The sequence below is a fragment of the Crinia signifera genome, chromosome 2 (assembly GCF_055691185.1).
Source record: "Crinia signifera chromosome 2, ASM5569118v1, whole genome shotgun sequence".
NCBI classification, from domain to species: domain Eukaryota; kingdom Metazoa; phylum Chordata; class Amphibia; order Anura; family Myobatrachidae; genus Crinia; species Crinia signifera.
The window spans coordinates 48899732-48912186 of NC_139218.1; the positions used below are offsets into that span (position 1 = coordinate 48899732).

General features: G+C 46.1%; 2 non-coding genes across 2 annotated transcripts; both read left to right on the forward strand.

Annotated features, from left to right (window-relative positions):
• Positions 1-11172: 11172 nt before the first annotated feature.
• LOC146061747 (U6 spliceosomal RNA) lies at positions 11173-11279 on the forward strand. The gene has a single exon (XR_014471206.1). It is a non-coding gene; the product is annotated as a U6 spliceosomal RNA (small nuclear RNA).
• Positions 11280-11822: 543 nt separating this feature from the next.
• Positions 11823-11929, forward strand: LOC146061748 (U6 spliceosomal RNA). The gene has a single exon (XR_014471207.1). It is a non-coding gene; the product is annotated as a U6 spliceosomal RNA (small nuclear RNA).
• The last annotated feature ends 526 nt before the right edge of the window (positions 11930-12455 follow it).

The window sequence follows — 12455 nt, forward strand, 5'->3', positions numbered from 1 at the left end:
GACTGACCAGACTTCACGGAGGTTCAGGCGCATCTGCGGCCGAATCTAGATAGTACACTCGGGAGATTTAGCCGCTAATGCGCCTGAACCTCCGCGAGGACCAAGAGTTACAGTATGAGTTGAAGCGTCCAGTGCGAGGTTTGCCGGGGGTGACTGCTTTAAGAAAGCCCTGTTTCACACGCTGCAATACTGTATTGTCTCTTGCAAGGAGTAATGAAGTCAAGCGCCTCCTCCCCTCCCCCCAGGGGTGGAGGGGGTCGACTAATACAGGTCATTACACTTCAACATCTCCTGTAGAGCAAAGAATCCACGAAGGGGCGGGCCGTGCCGTCCTCGGGGTTCTCGCCAGGGGGGCGTCTCAGAGGCTGCAGGGGTACTGGTTTTGCCATCACAACTGCTGCTCCTCCTCCTCCTGCCACGGGTTACATGACCGTACAGTAGTCTAGTGGTTAGCTGCGCGGCAATCCAAGCAGGAGGCCCGAGTTCGATTATGGAGGGGAGGGGGTTGTAAGATAATTTTGATGTTTATTTATGTATTCATTCATTCATTTATTTATTTATTTATTTATAAATGCACAGTAATCAATAAAACTAGCGTAGACCACTAAATGTGTACTGAAGGATTCACAAGCCGAGTCCTGACAGACCAGACTTCACGGAGGTTCAGGCGCATCTGCGGCCGAATCTAGATAGTACACTCGGGAGATTTAGCCGCTAATGCGCCTGAACCTCCGCGAGGACCAAGAGTTACAGTATGAGTTGAAGCGTCCAGTGCGAGGTTTGCCGGGGGTGACTGGTTTAAGAAAGCCCTGTTTCACACGCTGCAATACTGTATTGTCTCTTGCAAGGAGTAATGAAGTCAAGCGCCTCCTCCCCTCCCCCCAGGGGTGGAGGGGGTCGGCTAATACAGGTCATTACACTTCAACATCTCCTGCAGAGCAAAGAATCCACGAAGGGGCGGGCCGTGCCGTCCTCGGGGTTCTCGCCAGGGGGGCGTCTCAGAGGCTGCAGGGGTACTGGTTTTGCCATCACAACTGCTGCTCCTCCTCCTTCTGCCACGGGTTACATGACCGTGCAGTAGTCTAGTGGTTAGCTGTGCGGCAATCCAAGCAGGAGGCCCGAGTTCGATTACGGAGGGTAGGGGGTTGTAAGATAATTTTGATGTTTATTTATGTATTCATTCATTCATTTATTTATTTATTTATAAATGCACAGTAATCAATAAAACTAGCGTAGACCACTAAATGTGTACTGAAGGATTCACAAGCCGAGTCCTGACAGACCAGACTTCACGGAGGTTCAGGCGCATCTGCGGCCGAATCTAGATAGTACACTCGGGAGATTTAGCCGCTAATGCGCCTGAACCTCCGCGAGGACCAAGAGTTACAGTATGAGTTGAAGCGTCCAGTGCGAGGTTTGCCGGGGGTGACTGGTTTAAGAAAGCCCTGTTTCACACGCTGCAATACTGTATTGTCTCTTGCAAGGAGTAATGAAGTCAAGCGCCTCCTCCCCTCCCCCCAGGGGTGGAGGGGGTCGGCTATGACAGGTCATTACACTTCAACATCTCCTGCAGAGCAAAGAATCCACGAAGGGGCGGGCCGTGCCGTCCTCGGGGTTCTCGCCAGGGGGGCGTCTCAGAGGCTGCAGGGGTACTGGTTTTGCCATCACAACTGCTGCTCCTCCTCTTCCTGCCACGGGTTACATGACCGTACAGTAGTCTAGTGGTTAGCTGCGCGGCAATCCAAGCAGGAGGCCCGAGTTCGATTACGGAGGGGAGGGGGTTGTAAGATAATTTTGATGTTTATTTATGTATTCATTCATTCATTCATTCATTTATTTATTTATTTATTTATAAATGCACAGTAATCAATAAAACTAGCGTAGACCACTAAATGTGTACTGAAGGATTCACAAGCCGAGTCCTGACAGACCAGACTTCACGGAGGTTCAGGCGCATCTGCGGCCGAATCTAGATAGTACACTCTGGAGATTTAGCCGCTAATGCGCCTGAACCTCCGCGAGGACCAAGAGTTACAGTATGAGTTGAAGCGTCCAGTGCGAGGTTTGCCGGGGGTGACTGGTTTAAGAAAGCCCTGTTTCACACGCTGCAATACTGTATTGTCTCTTGCAAGGAGTAATGAAGTCAAGCGCCTCCTCCCCTCCCCCCAGGGGTGGAGGGGGTCGGCTAATACAGGTCATTACACTTCAACATCTCCTGCAGAGCAAAGAATCCACGAAGGGGCGGGCCGTGCCAGACGTGCTTCCAGAGCTGGCGGGCCATCCTCAGGGTTTTTTCTATTGGAATACAGTGTGTACAGTATTTTGTAGAATGATATTTAATAAAACTATACAGTACAGTATGTCCTAGCGATTTAGTATCTCCAAACTCTTTTAAATAAAGTTTTGGGCGCATGATGAAAGTCATGTGTCTAGGACCCCCGCGCCGAAATTTTGCGTCACCTGTGCTTTATTGTACTGTATGCTGTGCACCACTGCATTGTACAGTACAATGGCGTAGCGCAGAGAGGGCCCGTACAGCACCCGGGAGCTGAGGCACCTTGTTGCTGGAGAGACAGGACTCTCTCCAGCAACAAGGAGAAAATGAAGGCCTACAGAAAGGCCCGCAGGGCTATCCTTAGGGACACTGGCCGTCAGCGGTCTATCCGCTCCTTAGAGCGGCGCTGGAGTGACCTGGTCAGGAGGGATCCTGAGAGACTTCAGGCCATCAGGCGCTGTAAGCACAGTACTGTACAGTATTTTGTAGGAGACTGGTCCCACGTTTCTACAGTACGTGTATCCCCCTGGTAACTGGAGATACTGTACTGTAGCGCAAAGCTGCAACGAATAATGTGGGACTTGATAATTACAATATGACATGAAATTTAAAATTAGTTTTTACACAAATAGGGACACACCTACTGTAAATACAGTAGGGGCACAGTACAGTTTTTCATGGTCTGTACCGAGGGGGGTACAGGGAGGGGGGGTTGGCGGCTCTAGAGAGCACCGTCGATATGGTCTGTGTGGGCCCTGGGCAGCAGACCATATCAACGGCGCACTTTCATGCCCCCCCCCCCCCCCGTTTGCGGATTTATTCCGCATTTATTTACTGTAGCTGGTACAGATCGTGAAAAACGGTACTGTACTGGCTAAATCAGTACAGCAGGAGGGTATGTGGGGGCCCCCTGATGTGTGGGAGCCCGGGGCGTCCGCCCCTACTTTAATCCTCCACTGTCCCACGCACTGTAATACCAGTTTGGTTCCGCCATGTGTATCCTATAATAATACAGTATTTGGGGTGCCATGTACAGTATTACCAGTGCGGCCCTCCATGTGTACAGTATCATACTGCACTGTATACTGCAATAACACTGTACCCGGGGTTACAATATTTGTCACAATGTTTTTTTTTAATATACAGACCTGCCCCGCCAACGTCGGAGGGAGGAGAGGCGGAGCCACCCCCTTGGCACTGAGGAGACAGAGGAGGAGGAGCAGGAGCCAGGCAGTGAGTACAGTGGTACAGTACGGGATGCGGTCATAATGTCGAATGACATAATGTCGAACGTCAAAATGTCGACACCACAATGTCAAATGTGTAAAAATGTCGACATGGGTTAATGTCGACATTTCAAAAATGTCGACTGTCATAATGTCGACTGGGGTTATGTCGAATTGCTCTTTTGGGGTTTTTTTGGTGCCGACATGTGCCGACAGGCGGTGGTTCATGCCCTACCATCCACTAGGGCGTGGAGGAGGTTATTAAAGCTGTGGCGAGCGAAGCGAGCCACCGTGCCCTAAGCATCGCGAGCGAAGCGAGCGATGCGAGGGTCCGATTCACTATGTCAACAGTGTCCATGTCGACACTGTTGACATTTCGGGCCAAAAAAAACCCAAAAGAGCAATTCGACATAACCCCAGTCGACATTATGGCAGTCGACATTTTTGAAATGTCGACATTAACCCATGTCGACATTTTCACACATTCGACATTGTGGTGTCGACATTTTGACATTCGACATTATGTCATTCGACATTTCAATCCACACCCTACAGTACATGTACTGTACAGTACACCATAAACAATTGGGGCTGTGTGTGAATAGGGATCAACAATGCGGTGTACTGTAGGAAGGAAGAGGAGGAGGAGGTGGAGCAGCAGGAGGACCAGGAGCCAGGCAGTGAGTACAGTGGTCCGGTGGAGGGGGTGCTTTGTGGGATGCGGAGGTGGGGGTTGGCTGTTGAAGTGGTTGGAAGTGCAGGTGGTTCTGGAGGAACTGAAGATGCCGTTCAGCGAAGGCATTCACTTTGGGGTGCACTGCATTGAGTGTCACGCAGCCTTTGGGCCTTTGCTGGTTGTACAGTACATATGTACACATCCCAGCATGCCACTTTTTGTATACAGTACAGTATGATGGATTGTTAAAACTGTGGCATGGCATGCTGGGTGGGATGTGTACAGTACTTCCACAACAATTGGAGGGCCATGACTTTGACACAACCGTTCTATGGAGTTCTAAAAGTAGAAGGGAATTTACTGTACAGTACAGTACGTTTACAATGTTTTTTTTTTTTTTTCTTTTTAATGCAGCATCACTAGGCCACACCCGGGAAGAAGAGGCGGTTCCCCTCGACACCCAGGAGGAAGAGGAGGAGGAGGTGGAGCAGCAGGAGGACCAGGAGCCAGGCAGTGAGTACAGTGGTCCGGTGGAGGGGGTGCTTTGTGGGATGCGGAGGTGGGGGTTGGCTGTTGAAGTGGTTGGAAGTGCAGGTGGTTCTGGAGGAACTGAAGATGCCGTTCAGCGAAGGCATTCACTTTGGGGTGCACTGCATTGAGTGTCACGCAGCCTTTGGGCCTTTGCTGGTTGTACAGTACATATGTACACATCCCAGCATGCCACTTTTTGTATACAGTACAGTATGATGGATTGTTAAAACTGTGGCATGGCATGCTGGGTGGGATGTGTACAGTACTTCCACAACAATTGGAGGGCCATGACTTTGACACAACCGTTCTATGGAGTTCTAAAAGTAGAAGGGAATTTACTGTACAGTACAGTACGTTTACAATGTTTTTGTTTTTTTAATGCAGCATCACTAGGCCACACCCGGGAAGAAGAGGCGGTTCCCCTCGACACCCAGGAGGAAGAGGAGGAGGAGGTGGAGCAGCAGGAGGACCAGGAGCCAGGCAGTGAGTACAGTGGTCCGGTGGAGGGGGTGCTTTGTGGGATGCGGAGGTGGGGGTTGACTGTTGAAGTGGGTGGAAGTGCAGGTGGTTCTGGAGGAACTGACAATGCCTTTGGTGTAGGACTTCACTTTGGGGGGGCTCTGCGCTGGGTGTCACGCAGACTTTGGGCCTTGCCTGTTTGTACAGTACACTATTGTAGGTGGGTGGTGCCCGCTTGGAGATGGTGTGTAGACATTTCAATCTACACCATTAGGACCTTCTTCTATGGAGTTGTACTGTACAGTACATGTACAGTACAGTACCTGTAAGTAGGCAAATGATGTTTTTTTTCCTGTACTACTGTATTTTCCTTTCTCCACTCAGACATCATTGAGGTGGAGGCCATGGAGCTGGAGGAAGATGAGGAGGAGGACGATGAAAGTGGTAAGAATTACTGTAGTACTGCACTGTAACCAGAGGTGTAAAAGTGATGGGCAACTGGTTTCCAATGGTAGAGGGAACTGAGTTCCGCCTCTGACACAGTCCTGAACAGTAATTCCAATAGAAAAGCCTGTCCCACCCACCAGCTTCTTCTTTTGGCATGGCATGCTTTATTTGATGGCATACAGTACAGTACGACCACCACCGTTGAAGTGAAGAAGGGCCACTAAGTGGAACAGGTTCTGTACATGCTGTATTGTAATGCTCACTTTTTCTCCCACTACAGTGCCAATCGTCCATGGGGTCCCAAGCCACCAACTGTGGATAAGCCAGCACAGGCCAGGATCAGACTCGCAGGGGCCTGGCCCGGGTACCGGCCCCAATTATAGAGGTACAGTTACAGTACAGTATGTCAGTGGTTGGGATTGCTTTTGTAGAATAATAATACTGTACTGTACAGTACAGTACTTACCGTACAGTACACTATAGTAACGTTAACATTTTACTTCCCCACCACAGAACAACAACAGAGGGCTCAGCGGCTCAGGGCGCTTGAGGCGGCGCAGGTGCTGATGCACCAGTTCATTGGTTTCATTTTCCAATTTTTAGTTCGTTTAATTTAATTGTTATTCTGGCGTTGTTTATTTTTTTTTCATACTGTATTTATAAATATTTTATTGTTACTCCAATGTATCCTTGTCTTTTTTCCAGCGTGAGACGATACTGTACAGTAACTTATTGTATGCTACTGCAAATACTGAATACTGTAGTAAACACTTTTATTGACAGCAGATGGATGATATGGCATACAGTACAATCAGTGGGGGGAAAAGGTAGCAAGGTACAGTACAGTATAGAAAAAAAAAATCACACACAGATTTTTTTTTTAGTATTTGTTTGGGGTGGGGGTTCAGCAAGACACACAAATACAGTAAAACAGACTGTCTATAGCATGTACTGAGGCCCTTGTTCTTCTTCACTCTCTGACAAAATCCTTCTTGGATGGACAAACCCATGTGCACAGCAGGCGAGGCAGTGCAAAATGACACACCCAAATCTACTGTACAGTACATACTGTAATTCTCTCTGCGCAAGTACAGTAACACCTGCCTCACCTGCAGTGCACATGGGTTTGTCCATCCAAGAAGGATTTTGTCAGAGAGTGAAGAAGAACAAGGGCCTCAGTACATGCTGGAGCCTGTTCAAAAATACTTTCCGGTACAGATGGTGAGAGCCCTGGTGTTATACTGTACAATACTTACCAACCGCGCTCAGAGACTCCTCCTCCAGCTGGGTGGGGGCAGAGGTGGCCCTCTCCTCTTGGGTGGCGGCAGGGAGGCTTTCTGGAGCTGCAAATGTAAAAAAAAAAAAAGGACAAAATAAAGAGGCTGTATCGTGCAAGCAGGGGTATTTTTGAACAGGCTCCAGCAGGAACTGATGCCCTTACTCTGCTTCACTCTCTGACAAAATCCTCCCCACAGTAGATGGACAAACCCATGTGCACAGCTGGCGAGGCAGTGCAAAATGACACACCCAAATCTACTGTACAGTACATACTGTAATTCTCTCTGCGCAAGTACAGTAACACCTGCCTCACCTGCAGTGCACATGGGTTTGTCCATCCAAGAAGGATTTTGTCAGAGAGTGAAGAAGAACAAGGGCCTCAGTACATGCTGGAGCCTGTTCAAAAATACTTTCCGGTACAGATGGTGGGAGCCCTGGTGTTATACTGTACAATACTTACCATTTGTGCTGGGGACCTGCCCCTCCTCCGCCTGCTCTTCCTCCTCCTCCCCCACGTCCGTGTCTATGACCAGACGTCCTGTGTAGAAAAAAAGTGTAAAAAAAAAAAATAACATTAATACAGTAAAGTAATGGCCAATCGTTTGAGGTTAACATGTCGTGGACATGAGGGACTGTGCGAAGAGGTGATGTCACTGTGGGACTGGCCGTTCTTTCTTGTTGCCACCATAGTTTAATTGAATGCTTTTAAATAAATTTATTGGTTGAACAATTTTAAAAGGCATTTACAGTACAGTTGTCTGTGTGTTTATTTCTAGTTACTGTACAGTACTGTATGTTAAGGTTATTAGAGTTACAGTACATACTGTATTGGTTTGGTAAAGGGAAGTACAGTACAACTGGTTACACAACACAGGTACAGTATGCCTATAGAAAGTTTATACTGTACAGAACAGTACTTACCAACCACGCTCGGAGACTCCTCGACGGCGGCTGGCCGCTGTTGACGGCGACATCCACTGGGACTGCGGAAAAGCACACAAAAAAACTACTGTGCTGTACAGTACTGTATATTCTCTAACACGAACATACTGTACTATAAAGTACAATGTGTTAAGGTACTGTATCAACACTACAGTACATACTGTACTGTGCAGTACATAACAGTACAGTACAGTACCTGCCAAAATGACCCATTCCAGGAGGGATGAAATGCTGTGGTCCTGTACAGTATCCCACATGTTTGAAAGTCAATATGCAATGTTCCGCTCTGTACTGTATACAGTATACTGTACTGTACTTACAGTGGCGGTGATGTCTCTCCCGCAGCGTCATCCTGCTGATACCTGGAAAAATAAGAAATACAGTGCGTAAGGCATACTGTAATTACTGCAGATACAAACTTTTGATATGGGGCCTACAAATACTGTAAGGGCCCACAATTTACTGTACAGTACTGTACAGTATGTCATGAAAACCAATGCTGTAGGAAATCACCCATGGCAACAAGCATGTACTGTACAGCATACAGTAGTTGCCTTCCCTCTTCAGCAGGAGACTCCCTGAAATACTGCACAGTACTGTAGCAGCAATCTCCATCTCTCTCTCATTAGTCCTACACATTATGCCATACTGTACACCAAAATACTGTACCTACTGTATTACAGTACAGTATGTACAGTATTTTACCACATTCCATAATGTCCATTACCCATTACTACACACACTATAATGCTCATTGCATATTAGGGGGTTAACATGCTCGTTGCCATGGGATGAACCTGGTCTTCCAGGTGTTGCACACTCTGGAAGGGATTAACATGCTCATTGCAAAGAATTTACTGTACAGTACATGATCTGCCATGGATTCCGGGGGTTAACATGTTGACATCACCCCAACCATGGGCTGGAAACCAGGTCTGGTGGCTGCAGGAATGGGAATGTAAGAAGTGGGGTCCAGGCCCTGGAGTTGGAGAGCGGAACAATGCTCAGAAGGACCTGTCTAATACTGCTCCCCCCAAATCTGTATCAATACCACTGCTGAACAGCTGACTCTGGCGCTCTCAGACCCGGTCCAAAAAAACCTCTCTGTCCAGGTCAGCGCCCCCCCCACACACAATACAGTATCTCCATGTACAGTACAGTAGTGTACTGTATGGAAGTACTGTAGACACACCCTTCAGGTGGAGAATGACACACCCCCTAATTCTAAATTCTAATTCTAATAGCAAGTTCTGTAAAATCTACCTGAACAGTTGTACAGCAATCAGCACATTAAAAAAAAATACAGGTACAGTATACTGTAAAATCCCCCATGGCAACAAGTAAAAAATACTGTATACAATAGCACTCAACATTGTACAGGTATGTACAGTACTTACTTTGCCTGAGGGAGTCCAGCAGTTGAGGGTCCCGACGGACCAGGTCGGACCATCTCCTCTGGAGGCTCCTAACTGGCCTGTCTCTATGGAACCTCACCCTGATGGCTTGACGGGCCCCCTGGTAGGCCTCCACAATCTCCCGATTAGAGACCAGGAGCCTGTCCCGCCAAGCCACCAGGGTGAGGAGCTCCCCTCTGCCAAAGGGCCTTGCCCTCCTGACTCTGCCAGTGTCCGACATACTGAACAGGTCCAGGTACAGTACTAGTGATACTGATAATGGCGCCTACAGTATACTGCAATAGCGTGTGCGCCGTGCGTCCTATGCGCCGTGCGTCCTGTGCGGAACAGCGTCCCATTCTGTGCGCCCGCCGCTGAGTAGTGGGTACAGTAGTTTATCAGTAGTTTATCAGTAGTTTTTATATACTGTAATACATTACTTATACAATATACTGTAAAATGTAATACTATACTGTAAATATAAATAATTATATTTTAATCACACAGTATATTGTCAATAATTATATCTTAGTTAAAACTGTAAAATTTGATACTATAATATTAAAGGTTTAACGCCGTAATCGAACACGGGTCTCCGGCGTGAAACACCATGCAGATAACCACTACACTACAGCCAAGAACTGTACAGTGTAATGACTACTATACTACCATGACTGATTCTACAGTATTTACACCCAGCCTGTAGCTTAACAGTCAGGAGCTGATTGGACGGTGATAAAGTACTGTACCAGGCATTTTCCACTTCTCCTCCCTTATCACCGCTTCATACTGTAAATCTACCCATCAGTAACTTACCGCACAATACTGTGAATGTAATGCTGCAAAACCATATTGTGACCAAGTTTCCAATATTGTGGCCGCCTTTAGAACAATACTGTACTGTATACTGAGACGCATAGCGTCCGTGTCGTACAACCTTTAGAACTACAGTACGGTGTTTGCTGTTACGCATTAGCGTCTGTGCGGCTACATCTCCTAACTGTCACTGCGTCTATAGACGCAGTGACAGTTAGAAGCCATGACGTACATGTACGTCATGTGTCGGGAAGTACCTCCCGGCCATGACGTACATGTACGTCAAATGGTAAACTCAGTCACTGTTTCATTTTTTTAGTTTATTTTTTTTTTCTCACTCATTTTTATTCTTCCCGTTCACAGCAGTCAAATAAATTGCAGTTCCTCTCTGTCCGCATCAGCATGATGCACTCTTGGCTGAAGAGACTGGATCACGCTCATGCCAGCGGCATTAGAGAGGTGCTCATCATATAATAAAGTTCATGTAATTCCTGCGCATCATGCACGCGCTGAAGCACAAATCTTACGCATGCGCAAACGAGGTTTTTAAAAGTGACATCTGGTGGTTGGTCTGTGATATTGCACTCGTCGTGAAGCGCCACGGCGATTCGCTACATGTATGCGCCATGGCGTGTGTCGGAAACATCGCCATAGGCGGCAATAATAAGACCCGCGCCATCTGTATGTCATTCTGTAATCAGTTAGACATGACCTATACAATTCAATATCAATTCTCTAAATTGTGCTGGTTGCATCAGTTCTTCTGTTAATCTGAAAAAAAAAGTGTTTTGCCATCTTCCATTCCTAGTTGACTGGTGCTGTATATACAGTAGGAGCAATTCTAATCCTGTATTCTCTATGGCTCCAAAAAAGAAACCTCCACATGAGAAATTTGCATAAATAATTCAACTGTGGTACGTACAGAAAGTGACAGCATTTCCTTTATGAGTTATCGGATGTGATTTTATTTAATTTTTTGCTTGTGACTAGTTTTATCTGATTTATTGTTACATGTTCTCCAGTCTTTAAAACCCCATCGGAATTGAACTTCTTTCTTTCCCTCTCCCTAAGCTAAAAATTTAGGCACCCGGCGAGGTATATAAATCGAAGCAAGTTGACTATTGGACTGTGCCTGCTTCGGCAGCACATATACTAAAATTGGAACGATACAGAGAAGATTAGCATGGCCCCTGCGCAAGGATGACACGCAAATTCGTGAAGCGTTCCATATTTTAATCATAAAGCTCCGAACCAAAGGATTTTTTTTCACATTTAAGATATCTGCATATAAAAAGTCAAGAAATTTTGAAAGCAAAGAACAAAATCGACCAACTATGTCATTCTGTAATCAGTTAGACATGACCTATACAATTCAATATCAATTCTCTAAATTGTGCTGGTTGCATCAGTTCTTCTGTTAATCTGAAAAAAAAAGTGTTTTGCCATCTTCCATTCCTAGTTGACTGGTGCTGTATATACAGTAGGAGCAATTCTAATCCTGTATTCTCTATGGCTCCAAAAAAGAAACCTCCACATGAGAAATTTGCATAAATAATTCAACTGTGGTACGTACAGAAAGTGACAGCATTTCCTTTATGAGTTATCGGATGTGATTTTATTTTATTTTTTGCTTGTGACTAGCTTTATCTGATTTATTGTTATATGTTCTCCAGTCTTTAAAACCCCATTGGAATTGAACTTCTTTCTTTCAGTCTCCCTAAGCTAAAAATGTAGACACCCGGTGAGGTATATAAATCGAAGAAGTTGACTACTGGACTGTGCCTGCTTCGGCAGCACATATACTAAAATTGGAACGATACAGAGAAGATTAGCATGGCCCCTGCGCAAGGATGACACGCAAATTCGTGAAGCGTTCCATATTTTAATCATAAAGCTCCGCACCAAAGGAATTTTTTTCACATTTAAGATATCTGCATATAAAAAGTCAAGAAATTTTGAAAGCAAAGAACAAAATCGACCAACTATGTCATTCTGTAATCAGTTAGACATGACCTATTCAATTCAATATCAATTCTCTAAATTGTGCTGGTTGCATCAGTTCTTCTGACAGCTTGGTCCTGGCGCACGCATGACATTATCCGGCTCTCTGGCACTGCCTGCAGGTGATCAGGTGGCAGAGAGGTGATTGTACACTCATCTATATATGTGTACACTCATCTATATATGTAAATGCTCATTTATGTTATGTCTTGATAAAGGACTTTCTTGTCCGAAACATTGACTTGCATAACCGCCTGGTTTTGTCGTCATTTTCTGACTAGATATATATATATATATATAGCAACAAAGGATGTGCAGCACTCCAACCAGGATCGTGGAAATTCAAAGAAGCTTTATTGAACAATGTTTCAATATCTCGTCGATATTGTCATCATTGATGACAATATCAC